The sequence below is a fragment of the Corvus brachyrhynchos genome, unplaced genomic scaffold (genome assembly GCF_000691975.1).
Source record: "Corvus brachyrhynchos isolate BGI_N302 unplaced genomic scaffold, ASM69197v1 scaffold46, whole genome shotgun sequence".
Lineage (NCBI taxonomy): Eukaryota > Metazoa > Chordata > Aves > Passeriformes > Corvidae > Corvus > Corvus brachyrhynchos.
In genome coordinates, this window is record NW_008238838.1 from 4,904,989 (window position 1) to 4,919,013 (window position 14,025).

General features: G+C 51.4%; 2 long non-coding RNA genes across 2 annotated transcripts in view; one reads left to right on the forward strand and one right to left on the reverse strand.

The window, feature by feature from the left end:
- LOC108447686 overlaps positions 1–13,254 on the forward strand; it is a 23,848-nt gene extending 10,594 nt beyond the window's left edge. Inside the window, exon 3 of the long non-coding RNA XR_001863346.1 lies at positions 8,200–13,254. This is a non-coding gene — a long non-coding RNA (uncharacterized LOC108447686). The remainder of the gene's footprint in view (positions 1–8,199) is intronic.
- On the reverse strand, positions 816–2,365 carry LOC108447687. The gene is made up of 3 exons (XR_001863347.1): positions 2,199–2,365; positions 1,556–1,679; positions 816–873 (listed from the first exon to the last, which is right to left on the reverse strand). It is a non-coding gene; the product is annotated as an uncharacterized LOC108447687 (long non-coding RNA).
- Positions 13,255–14,025: the final 771 nt, after the last annotated feature.

A 14,025-nucleotide genomic window follows, 5' to 3' on the forward strand; every position in this document is an offset into this window, starting at 1 on the left:
CGGTGCTGGCAGGGGAGCCGAGCCTCTGAAACAAAGCCCTTTGACAAAGTTGTTAATTAGATCCAGCGCCTTATCACCAGCACGGGCTTTCCATCTATTTCCCCTCATGAATTGGGATCATTCCCAGAAGAGACACAAAGGGAAGGGGACAAGCTGGCCCCCAAACCCAGCTGTGATCAATTCCAATTTGCCTGGGACGCGTTACACTTTTTTGTCTCACCTGACACGGGCTCGGAGTAGCAATTTTTGAATGTCACAGCTCACGACCTTCACCTCTGCTGCCTTCTTTCAGGATTCATCCCCGCTCAGGCTGGGGAATGAGGAAGGTGCAGCAGCCCTTGGGAGACGGTTTCAGTTTTATGCCCGGCATGTTCAGCTTTGGATCTTCCATTGAAATCAGGGAATTTGTTAAGCTGATGAGGGAAGGCTGCAGTAGAGAAACACAATAGCAGAGTGGGATTAGGCCTGGAGTAAGTGTCTGTACTTTGGAGGATTAATGAGAAAACTGCAATGGATTTTACATGGTGAAAAGGATTCGCTGAATGCTTTAGGTGAAATGAAATTAGTCCCACTCATGCTCTCTGAGCCTCCAAGCAGGAGAGGAGACTGGCACCCTCCCATCACGTGTAATAACCAGATCCCCTCCAGCTGCTCTTCTTTATGGAAAATTCCAGTGCAACACTGCTGGCTATTTATTTCCATTTAGGATGGCAACCCAGGCTCCATCTCTGGGCAGAGAGAAATCCTAATGAAGCCAGCTCTGTGTCCAGGGACTCCGAGGTTCCCCGAGGTTGAAAGTGAGGAGAAACACTTGCCTCAAACAGTCCAGCTGCTCAAAATCCTCACAGGAGAAAAGGCTCAGAAAGACAGGCCCTGAAATGGAGAGGGGAGAAGGAACAAGGGTTCTTTAACACGTTGATTTTTCAGGGGAAAGGTAGATGGAGTAAATAAACATGCGGATGGATGAAATCGTCCCGGCGTCACGCTGGCATATGAGGGGTACCAGGGAAAGGCTTCCCAGATCCCTGATGGAGGGGACAGATGGGAAAAAGGGACTTGCTGATGCTGGAGCAGTTACACTGCCCAGGGCTGCTGCTCCTGGAAACAGAAGAGGCCACTGAGAGCAGCTTGGGCTGGCTCGTGCCTCCTGTGTGTTGCCTTCCAGTCCATCATTCTTTCTAATTAGGCACCTCTGACACACAATTAATCCTATTTGCCTGCCGGCTTTTTTATCTTTCCTTCTGCTTTTATCAGACAGGGAATTAGACTCTACTCGCATGTAAAGTGCACTGCACGGACCTGGCTTTTCGAGGGGATTTGGAGACTTTTCAGAAGGCAGTGCCTAACCCATGATCTTAAAAGTTTGTTAGGAGTAATTAATTTCTTTCTCTTCTCTTCTTTTTCTAATCACTAAGTGCTGATTTCACCTTTGCTCAGACAAGCAGAAAGGCACAGATGTGAGGGTGGGTCAGTGCTCAATTCAACTCAATTCAGTAAATCCCAGTTTTCGGCCTCCTCTGCTCATTTTATCCACTGTCCCCATCCCAGGCTTCACCTGCAAATTCCACGGACCTCCACAGCTGCATTTGCAGGCCACAACTTCTCTTACCGGGAAAGGAGGTGAGGACTGAGACTTTCAGGTCCCTTTTTCACTTCCTGAAAGGATTGGTCTCACCAACCTCCAAGAAAGAGAAGGAAAAAAGACATTAAAATTCTTGAACTCACAGCATGAGCACTTGGGCAATGTGGCAGGTTAAATCTCACTCCTTCCTGGGATTTCCCCATGAAGTGCCTTCCCCTTAACTGGGAAAGAAGGAAAATCTTTCTGCACTCAGGCAAGGTGAGGATGGGTGGCAGATAAGGTCTAGTGACCACTGAATCCAATACTTCTTCCCGTGCCCAGGTCAGAGAACAAAGCTTCCACACAGCCCAGCGCCCTTCTCCTGGGAATAGGGAATAGAAAATAGGGATCCATTCCCTTTTCAGAGGTATTAAGCTCCCTCCCAAGCAAATTCACCCTTCCAGGCCCCTCCCTCTACCAGCTTCATATACCTCCAAATGCATTTACAGCTTCACCCTCAGCCATGTTTTTGTTCTTGTTGGGAGTGGGGACGAGAAAATTGTAATAATAGGAGGCGTACACTTGTTTAGGAAATGAAGAGGCAGGAAAAGGTCAGGCTGCTCCCCCTCCCTGTTACCTGTTCAGCAAGAGCTGTCTTCCCCCATCAGCCCTAATTCCAGCCCTCCTCACAGCCACCCTGGGGATCAGCCTGTTAGTCCCTCCTTGTTCCAGCGGTGCTTTTGATTCCTGTAAAACAATTACTAACAAGACACTTCTGACTGAGCAGGTACTGCGGAGAGCTGCACCTTCCCCACCAGCTTCCTCTGCTGCCTTTTATATATCACACTGAAATGTAATTATCTTCACGGTGCAGGGTGTAAATCAGGGTGTGTGTCAAGACGATTTCCCTCAGGGTTTTATTTTATTGCGTAATAATATTTGACACAGGGCTTAGAGGTGCTGTTACCTGCCTAATCGTGTGAAACAATTTCATGTGCAAACAGCTGGTAAGTGTGAAAACTACCATAAACCAGCTCCAGGAAACGCTCTGCTTCCCTTATCTATTCTTGGAAAATACCCCCTGGCACTGGTGTTTCCCCATCAGGCTGGGAGGAGCAGCTCTGCCCTCACACAGGGAGAATCCAGCTCCATCCTCCTCCCAGCTCCTTGGTGTCTGGGGTTGGGGGAGCAGGGATTCAGGCTCTCCATCTGTGTTAAGCCCCTCAGGCCAGAAGGAATAAAATTAATTTGGAATAGGGGCTGGCTGGGTGTGTTATCTAAGAGAGAAAACCCTCCATAACAGGGACGTTGCCCCAGCCTAATCACTCACAAATAATCTGGGAGGGAGGGGTTTGGCTGTCACCCTGCCCAGGTACAGAATTTTACATTCAGTTTCCCTCAACATCCATCTTTTGGGGTTGGTGTTCCACTACACTTTGTCCTAAAAGGGGACATGAAGGTCCCGAGGGCTGCAGGGACACATCAGGCACAGGGGGGCACATGGAAACCCTCTGGGAGTCCAGCTGGGAAGCCAAAGTGCAGCTGAGGCTCTCAGTCCTTATTTACAAACCCTGCTCAGGCACGTGTTCTCCTAAATGGTAAAACCCTCCTTCACTTGGGAGTGTTCAGGAACACGGAGATGAACCCAATCCAGGTGTGACATCAATATGGAAAAATCAAAGGGGCCAATTCACGCAGGAGGGAAGTGAAGATACCCAAACCTGAGCCCTGCCTTTCACTTTGGGAGCAGGAGGTGGGCACAGCTCTGTGCCTGTGCTGCAGCAAAGCCGCGAGTACAGGGAGGAAAGCTCAGAGCAGAGAGGGGAGATGCAGCCCTGCCCTGCTTCTCCTCAGCACAAATGGGAGCCTCCGACTCTGCCTCGGGGAGAGGGCGACAACGGAGAGGCAGAGATGGCAATCTCGGGACAATGGTGGTTGTTTATAAGGCTTTCTTTGTGCGTTGGAGATCATAGCCAAAAGGCATCTGCCTGAGGTCTGAATTAGTCAGAGTGGGGTTGGGAGGGGAGGTGGGCAGCTGCTTGAAATCACCAGCCTCCAAGTCACTATTTTTTTCACCTCAGGATGGCTGGCATTGTCGATGATGGTTTAACCTACTTACGGTAATAATCCCTGTAATAAAGGCATTTAAAAAAAAATCTCTTAGCCCGAACGGCTGCGTGGAAAGGAATGGGAGCTGCTGTGCAGGGAGGTTCTGTGTGTGGCTTGCCAGGGAAGAGTGGTGAGCCAGCTACGTTCTGTCATTTTTCAATGCACTCCCAGACCACCACCCCCTGCCAGGCAAGAGAATTCCTTTCCAGGAAGGGATTTGGCAGGAACTGTCCCTCCCCCCCAAAAAAAGACCTCCTCCCTGTGGATTAAGGCATTTCACATCTGGAGCAATATTAGATCATCGAGGTTTCTGATGCATCCTGAAAAACCCCTAATCCTGGCCACCATCTGGCCCAAACCCCCTCTCCAGCTGGTGGGTCCCCTTTTGCACACCCAGCGATCTCGGTGCCAAAATGCGTGACCTGGTGGCACCAACAACAGCCTGTCCTGCTGCTCCGGGTGCCAAGGCAGGCAGCTGTGGTGCCAGGGGTGTTGCAATGGGCACAGGGAGCCCTGGGGCCAGTTAATCTCAGCTCAGCTGCCTGATCCCGAGGCGGGCAGAGTTCCTGGATAAACCATTCTGATACTGGGACTGGCCCTCTGGGACGGCTCCATGGCTTTGGGACCAAGGTCTCCCAGCTGTCTCAATTTCACAGAGATCTTTCGAGGCCATGGACAGAACTGGCCTTGCCATTTATCTGAGTTTTGTTGCTGCTCCTCAACACAAAGCCCTTCTCCCTCTGCTCCAGAGACTTTTCCTTCTGCAGACCACGGCTGTCCAGCAGCACCATCACACCTCCTAACTCCATTCAATGAGGTGCAGACCTCACTGCTTCCCTGACTCCAGCTTTGATAAGGTCATGGACAAACCCTTCCCTGCTCACCCACTCGAGAACCTGAGCTGCTGAAGGCAGCTGGGTGCGGTGGCCAGGAGAGGACATGTCGGAAGGAGTGTTCCCTCCCAGAGCTTTTTCCCCAGGCTCAGGGTAACACGGGCAGACAGAGGATTTTTGTGTATTTACCAGATATCTTGGTAGTGAGTCACTGGGAACAGCACGAGCTGTGCTGGACGTGTTGGGAACAGCGGGAGAGCGGCAGGGCTGGCAGAGAAACATCTCAGGGCTGTGCCTGGCTGTGGGCAGGCAGCAAACGTAGGGACTGGGGGCTGTGTTATCCCCTCCTCTGCAGCCTGCCATGCGCCTGGACTCTTGTGACAGACACCCTTCATCCTTGTGTGCTGGGTGAAGCTTTTCCATCCAAATCCATGGTGAGGGTGACAGGGACACCCGAGGGATGAGGTGCCCCCAGCCAAGAGACACCAGTGGCAGCCCAGGGGCTGTGCCTGCTGCCCTGCCCAGGCAGATCACTTCCATACCAAGCACTGGTATTCATGAGGGTGCCCGGGGCCCCGGGGGTGCTCAGAGACTTTTATGGAGCTGCAAATCCCAGCTGCTCCAACCAGGGAAGAAACAGCTGTGAGCCAGGGAGAGATTGAGCAGTGCTGGAGCAGCAGTGTGCTGGGCTGCCATGGGATTAATGCAGGCAAGGTGACAGCAGCTGCATGGATGAGTCCTAGGAGGGAAGGAGAGCCTGCCCTTAGCATCCTGGAGCTTGTCATGGTTATTTATCCTTCCATCAGAAAGGAGGGCTGAGGTGCAGGCTGGAAAATCCTCAGAGGGATAAATGATGATTTGGAGCTCTTGCCCTCACTGGAGGGACCCTGTAGCACCTGGCACATGGGACCTGGGTGTGTGGCACCCCCGTGGGATGGAGCACAGGAGAGCAGGAGCCTTCATCTCCATCACTGGAGCAACAAAACAATTGTTTTCTCACTTTGGAGGGCCACTGAGGAAGAGGATGGGGGTGGGAAACGGCAGCCCTGGGCCAGTCCTGCTAACGGTGTCACTCCTGTGAGCAGGGGACAGAAGGCAGGGCACGGTGTGTGTGACAAGCAGTGGCTTTGAGAGCATTCTGGAGCCTGCTCAGGCTAATGCAGGGCTTTATTCTAAACCACCCATGAAACACAGCTCGAAAATTGCACTTGCTATTGCTACCTCAGCCACTACAATAAAAGCCGAGGAAATGTGCAGCTCAGAGAGCTCTGAGAAACAGCCTAAAAACAAAATAGAGAAAAGGCAGGTCAAAAGGGAAATGGAGGGAGAGCAGAGCTCAGCAGCAGTGGCTGCTTTGATTGCCCTGATGCCAGGGATGGGCACTGGGGCTCCCCAGGTCTGAGGGCTGTGGAATGCTGATCCCCTCTCTGCTGCAGCATCTCAGAGTCAAAGGAAAAGACAGGTAAAATCAATAATGAAATAAGAGGCAAGAGCAAATCTGCCCTTTTTTGCACAGTGAGGGAACAATTTTGGGGGTCCTGTTAACCCTGTGTGGGTCATATTAACACCAACAAAATACTTGGTGTTCCCTGTAAAAATGTCAGCATTTATTAAGTGATGCAGTACAAGCAGCTGGATCTCATCATTGTCCTTTTGCCTGGGATTTTGGAAGGGAAAGGAGCAGTGTTTGCTTTGAATGCTACTGTCAAAAATGAACATTTGAACATTACTTCACAGGGACATGATTGTGACAAAAGAAGGTGGGATGTGGTGACCCCGGAAATGTCTGGAACAGTAACAGGGTCTTCCCCATGCTGTCCCCACCTGAATCCCTTGGAGCCAGGAGGTTTTACACCCAGTCTGTGCTCTCGGCTTTGCCATGTGCTCACACCTTTGCCTCCCAGATCCGGGGCTGTGGGAAGGGCCAGGGAAAAGGAACAGCCTGAGGGGACAAAGTCTCTGTCCCTGCAGCAGCAGGGAGAGCTGTCAGGCTCAGATCTGAAGCCAGCTGCTGGAGACAGCTGCAGGATGGATTACTCCCAGCTCTGCCCTCAGTCTGGAGGCAGAGATAACAGACTGGTTTGATGTCACAGACCACAAGCCCTGCCTTTTCCATCCTCTGCATCCCCACATTCCTCTGATTTGTACAACCTCCCCGGCTGCCAGGCAGATCTGGGGTATTAAAAAGAGGATCCTAAAGAAATCTGGCAAAGACTTTGCTATCTCAGCCTCACAGCAGAACAAGATACAGAGCTGAGGGAGCATCTGTCAGAGCACGCAGCACCCAAAGCATCCCCCCAAAGAGCAGCAGCCACCCTCTCCCGAGACTCATCTGAGGGGAACTAAAACAGCTGTGGCAAAGGAAGAATGTTGTGTCTTTCCCTCACTTTCCACGTGCTGGGATGGCCCAAGTGACAGCACAGAGCCACGAGGACTTGTGAAAAACACAGCTGAGCAGCTGTGGTGGTCATTTACCCCAGCACCTATGGGGTATGGGCGTGATGGATGCTGCTGATCATCCTCCGCGACATCGAATTGCCTTTCTAGATGGGAGTTATCAATTTTGCTGCCATAGCAACCCCAAAAGTCACCTAGAGGGCTGCCTGTCTGGGAGAGCAGGGATGGTTTCTGTATGAGATCAGGGGGAAGCGGGGATTTCTGAGATTCTGGGCCCAGCTGGAGGGTGTGAGAGCCCAGGGACCAAAGCAGGGCAGTGGGGGACAGAAAAGAGGAACCAGCCCTGAAAATGGGTGCTGGTGTTTCCTGTCACAACCCAGCAGCTTCCCCAATGGCTGAAGTCCCTCTGCTGTAGAGTTTAATGATACTGAGACCCCCTGTCCCTTTGTCACAGCTGAACAAAATGTCTCAGAGGGTTCAGGAGTTGTAGGAGGGGAGAGAAAAGCCTTTTCTCACGGATGCCATATGTGGTGTGATCCGATAACTCCATTTCCTTGGAATACCAGGCAAGAACTGCCATGATCCAACCATTTCAGTGCTTTTCTGTGAATGTTTTCAATTCCAGAAGTTTAGCAAAACTGCCCTTTTCATTGCAAATAGCTTCAATTTAGCTAAATAGTGATTTTCCAACCAAAGACTTCACAGAAAAATTCCCAGACAGCTGTACCGAGCAGCTCAGAGAAACCAGGGTTTCTTTCCTTCATTCTGACATTCATACATTGCACATTTTAAACATGTTCCTGTCTGTCTGCGAGCTGATGTGGGGTTTTTATTCCTACCAAGCGTTTGAAGTGTATTAATTTTATTGAAAGACCTTGTCAAAGCTGTCTCTGTGTCCCCATCTCGGATGCTGGCTCTGCAAAGCCATTTTATTTTCAGTCTGACCCACTGAGCACTGATTGCAAACAACGATTTCTTCTGCTTTCACATCCTCTGCGTGCTGCCCTCCTTTTTGTTTGGAGTTTATGGTCACTGGCTCTGGGTTGTGTCATTATTTGTCTTTGTTCCGTGTTTTAACCTTTGTTAGAGACTCGGCCATTGTGCAATCCCTGTTCAGTGACCTATAATATCCTAATTTAGTTGGCATTTTGATCTGGGTGAACAATCCACTGAATGCAAGGCTTCTTTTCTGTTTTCCATTCCTTTAGAAAGGTCTCCTCTGTATTTCCTCATCCTCTTCACACCCACTCGGTGTTTCCTTAGGTTGTCTTTCATCCTTTCTCTCTTTTTTTGTTCCAGATCAGCCTCAGCTCTCACCCCTGCTCCTCTCCCAGCCCCTGCTCTGTGCCACGGCACCAGGAGGTCCTGCAGCCCAGGCACCTGCTCGTCCTCCCAGGATCAGCCTGATAAGGAAACTGCTCCTCTGCTGTGGCTGAACATTTTGTCAGTTGTTGGTGGATGAAATAATGACCCTAAAAACCTCTGGGGAGTAAAGCCCACCCATGTGTGAGGACCAGCAGCGAGTGCCTGTGGTGTTCACCCATCACAAGAGGGAGTTGCTACTGCTCGGTTTTGTTACGGGAGACTGAGATAAAGGAGAGGGAGGCACGGGGCTCTGGACAGCTCCTGGAACCGGAGCCCTTCCCTGGATTGCCACTGGATAGCAGCAAAGGGAGGAACCTGAGTCACGTCTTTGCAGCCGCGTTTCAAGATCCTCTCCCAGCAGTGAGCTGTGCTCGGCCAGTGCTTTGTCACCGAGGGCCCCTGAGGACAAGCAGCTGGAGCTCTTTGTTCCTCTCCTGCCTCTCCTGGGAATCCTCTCCAGGATTCCAGTGGCTGAGACCCACTGGGCTGCTCCACAGCAGGGCTGTTTTAGAGCCTGAGTGCTCAGGGAAAAATTTCTCCCAGTGCTCCTCCTCCTGTCCCCACTGGCTTTGAGTTTCACGCTGATGGATTCCTCTGCCAGGAGACCCCAGCTGGGAGCTGCTCCCAGGGGGATGTGCTCACATTTCCCCTGGCCGTGGGGACATGAATGTTGCAGGGCCTGGGAGCCAGCAGTGAACTGGGGGGGCTGTCCCTGATAATTCCCCTCTAACACAGCATCCAACACCTTGTCACCAGCACAGACAGGCACAAGGTGCTGGTCTTGGTGGAAACACCTCAACCACACGGCAGCAACTGGGCAAGGTGGGGAGATGGGTGGAAACTCAATGCCTGGTTCTCTCAGTCTTGCCAAAGCAAGAGGGACCAGCATTGTTCATCTTCTGCTGAACATCTCAACATGGCTGAGATCTGCCTGAGATAATCACTTTAGGGAGGCGGTAAAATGGGTGAATAATTTAGAAATGGGTGGAGTCCCCTAATTACGCTAGCTTGTCTTCGTTAGGGCCATGTTTAGGGATCCTAAAGGAACAGCATACCTGTACCTGGCAGGTGTCAGCCAGTTGGAAGCCCCGTGCCAGTGCAGCCCTCTCCTTCCTCCCCTCCTCAGATCCAGCTGAGATAACAACTCACACTCAGCTCTGGAGCGAGCCTGGGGATGCTCCAGTGCACACACTCAGGGAGAAGGGCACACACAGGAAAACACCCTTCTGGCAGCTCCTAAATCTCTGCTGTCCCATCAGCACGGTGGCATCGTAATGAGGACATGAAAGAGGGAGATAACGCTGAAAGGGAGGAAAACAAGTCCTGCTCTTCTGTCTCTCTGCTGTTTGGAAGGAAAGGCAGAGCGTGGCATGCAGGACTATCAGATCTGTCAGCACGACAAGTGGCGAGGGGAGGGAAGGGAAGTGCTATTGTACACAGCATGCAGGGCTGGCTGGGGGAAGGAGAGGGAAAACAGAGGGAAAACAAGACTCTGGTGTTCGACAGGGAGCCAGCACATTTGTTATCAAAATGGAAATGCGGCCCTTTGTTGATGGAGGTGTATCTGCTTCCCATTGTCTCCCGTGCCAGCCCAGTGAAAGGCTCCTTTGATGGCTCCGTGTTTGTGCACCGGCTATGAAATTGCTTTGGAAGACAAAGGGAGTTGGTGCTCGTGGGTAATGAAAAGGAGGTGAGGGCTCCGCTCCTCGTGCCCCGGCAGCGCAATTTCCCCTGGAGCAGCTGTCAGAGGCTCGCCGAGAAAATTGGAAGGCTGAGACTGGATGGGAGGCCTGTGATGAGCGGGGAGAGCGAGAGGCTGCTCTTTTGCAGGGCTAATGTGGCCATCTGCTCTGATTTAACTGGTCTGCTCTAGCCCAAGTGTTCCCAAGCCCCGCGGCCGCTCATTCCCTGCTCCCCGGCGCGCTGTTCCCATTAGCAGTGAGCACAGGGCCAGGAGCTGTCTGCCACACGGTGCCACGTTAGACACTGCCAGGAGCTGGGATGGGACCTTCCGTGGCTGGGAAAGGAGAGGAATCCATAGCTGGAAGAGCCTGAGGGCTGCACATCTCTCCCCTTTCTCCTCATCCTACTGATCACCAGTGAGTGCACCAGGGGTAGAGTTGCATGTAAAGCAGCATCAAAATGAGGGAGAGCAGGTTTAGATGAGATACTGGGGAAAATTTCTTTATTGTGAGTGTGGCCAGGCATTGCCCCATCCCTGGAAGTGCCCAAGGCCAGGTTGGATGGGGCTTGGAGCAACCTGGTCTAGTGGAAGCTGTCCCAGGGGGTGGAAGGAGATGGGCTTCAAGGTCCCTTCCAATCCAATCCCATCCTATGCCACAATTCTGTGATCAAAACTGTGGGGCTAACATGCTCAGGAAGCACACCAGACACTGGGAAACCACCCAGCAAAGCTGAAAAAATCTTAGTACCCAAAGCACAGCCCAGCTCATGGGGATGCTCCAGCAGGCAGCAGCAGCAGCACTGCCTGGCCCAGTCCCCAGCTCCTCACAAACTCCCCTGGAATGTGCTTTGCACCTGGATTTCTCCCTATTTAGCTGCTCCTCACGCTCAGTCCCTTGCACACCTCTCCAAGGGGTCACACAGTGTCCCCACCACCCCTCCTGCCCTTCCCCCCGCATCCTGCTCCCCCCACACAGAACCTGGGCCCAGGTGTGTGTGTGAGAACCCGCTCTGATCACACACACACACACTTCCTCATTAACTAATGGTGTTCCTAATGGCAGTGGGTGTCTTTCTTCACCCCTCCTGCTCGGCTGGAGAGTTTAATGGCTCAGTCATGCTCAGCCGGCCTCGCTCCTTTATCTGCTCAATAAAGAAATGGTTTATGGCACATCCACGCCTCAGCCCGAGCTGGCAATTTCACACAGGCCTTATCAGCACTCACACACGCTGTAAGGCCGCTGGAAATTAGACGTGGGATTCGCATGTCTAACAACCAGGGTTAAACGCTTTTTTTTCCCTTTTTTCCCTGCTTTTCCCCTCTGCTGCTCCTTCTTCTCCCCTCCCTCCCTCATCTCACCGGTTACAACTCTGACAATGGCTTTAAAAGGATAGTCTTGCCTGGATTCTGGTAAAAGATGTTAATTTATTGTAGTTGCTTCTTTATTTGATTATTGGTTTATTAAAACTGCCAGGGGTGAGAGCGTTTCTCCTCGAATAAATCCTTTAATCTGTTACCAGCTCTGTTGGCAAGACAAACAAAAGTGGCTGTGGTTTTTTGGGGGGATCATACCCCCTTTTCAACAGGAGGTGGGAGCACAGGGATGCAGCCAAGCCACTGTTCCGTGCTGTGCAGCTCAGAGGAGCTGCCTGCCAGGAAGGGCTGTCTCCAAAAGCAGTTGTAGCTGTCACACTCTCCTCGGCCTTGGACACATGCAATTTCCATTTGTTCAGCTCACCTGCATCCTGAAGAGCTCTTTGGTAGCGTGTAGTGACTCCCTGAAACTCTCTGTTTCAGCCTGCCTGGCAGGGACCCTCTGCCTTCTGCACCCCAAAGGGCCCTTGCACTTCATTTTTTCACCCCCAGCCCCACTGTCCCGTATCTCCCCTAGAATGGGGCACCCTGCCCTCTCCTGCCCTGTGGCACCATTTCTTCATCCCTCAAACCCAAGTATCCCACCCCTGGTTTTACCTTCTTGCCCAAAATTTAGCTGGAAGTCACCACAAGTGCCCGTGGTGTCTGCTGGGGACTGAGGCGACTTTTGCAGGTGAAGGTGGGGCTGGTTTTTCTCAGCCTGCCCACACAGCCACGAAGCCCATCGGTATTCAGGGCCAACCCTGCTGTGTTTGCACTCAGGGATGGAGCTATTGCAGCAAACTCCAGCTCCTGGAAGCACTGCCTGGTGCAGCCCCAGCCCCACGGATGCATCCAGCCTGGCCTCTCCCCTTACCTCTGCCAAAGCATCCTCCCTCCCTTCATCCCTCTCAGCTGCAGATCCTGATTCCCCCTCTCCTGCTCGGCCTTCCAGCTCAGCCCCAGCAGGGATATTTTCCCTGCACAGGGATATTTTCCCTGTACAGGGATGTTTTTCCAGGCTGCAGTGCCTGCCCCATAAAAGTCAGCAGCGGCACAACAGAGCGATTAATGACAGTGGTTAACAGTTTACACAGAGCCTTCCAGTCCAAGTGTTGCAGGGCACTTAGGGGGCTGCATCAAAATACAGCCCTGGGTCCCTCCAGAGACAGGAAAAGAGTGCCCTGGGCAACATAAGCTGGATTAGTGGCATGTGGGAAGCTTTGTCCAGGATCTGGGAGGGCAGGAAGAGGGGAAGGTTGACTCCCTTCCTTCTGAGATGGAACAGGGCACTTCAAACAGCTTTAAATTCCTCACTTGCAGGTCTAAAAGTGACACAAATTCAGCACTTTGGTTTAGATTCGGTTTGGATTTTTTTAAGGCATTGCTATTGTACTTCCTGGAGGCTTTGGGGCAGATTTAATTTGGCTGAGGGGAGAAGCAGCCCCTGAAGCGATTGCTGGACCTGCAACTTGAACTCCAAGGACAGGAGAGAGGGGGAAGCCTCCCAGGATCTGCTGAACTCCCTCTTCTTCTCTCCCATTCTGCTTTTCAACAGAAAGTCACCTTCAGCACTGATGGCTGGGCAGGACAAGGTGCCTGTGGCTGGAATTAAAGCAGGTTTTATCCATGTTGGGGAATCTGCACATTGCCAAGGCTGACGGCTCCCACGCTCAGCGATGCTTCTGGAACATCTTCATCACAACTGTCTCAGCTGACCTGCAATTTAATTTTCTTCCTTTCTGTCTTAGACCTGTGCAGTTGCATCCCTCTGCCTTTCACTGGAGCAGAATCACAGATATCCAACACCTCCTGCAAGGGGATTCAATGACTCTGCTCGATAACTCCTTCCTCACTCCTCTCATTAAAAACCTTTCCCTTCGACTTCACCTGGATTGTCTTGCTGCATTTTTCCTCTCCCATTCATTAGAAATAAATAAGTGATGAACCAAGCAGTTTTCCTGCTTCCTTGCTCCATAAGAGCTTTTGACATGGTCCATAGGAAATGAACCTCACACACAACTTAATTTCTTGCTCCCAAACAGGAGACACTTGAGATTAAGGCCTGAGACCCAGAAAAAATTGCTTTGCACATGTAAATAAAGGGCATTTATGCAATATGTTGATTATAAACCAGGATCTATCCTCCCACAATGAAATGGTGCCTTAGGGCATTAGGCTCCTGCTCACATGTCAGTGTGATGGGCAGAGAGGGCTGAATAATTCATCAATAATCCTCCAAATTTGGCTCCCCTGCCTGTCTGGGAGCTCTCTGCCTCTCCCAGAATCTGTTCATTAGGTGAGGTAACTCATAAAAATGGCAGAGGGACCCCGGGTGTGAAGCCCTGCTCCGAGTGGAAGTTTTGAATCTGCTTTGCTTTGCATCAGGAATTAGCTGGGAAGATTCCAGCAGGGAAATGGAAGCTGTTTGGTGTTGGCTATGCTGCTCACACGGCTCTGGCTGTCTTCTGAGCAGCTGAACTCAACCCCTGGAATGAGTTTCCTGGGTGAATATCACATTGGATTTCCATTAATGTGCTAAAACATTGCTTAAAATTCGCTTCTCTCAGTCAGACTGATCTATCTCTGTGTCCATCTGTATCATTTTATTTCCACAGCACCCATCACTGCTCCATCTAATTATTAATTCTTCCAGTGGAATGCTTGCTGCAAGCTCCCATCAAAGGCTTGGAGATACAATTGGAGTAAATCAGTTCAGGAAT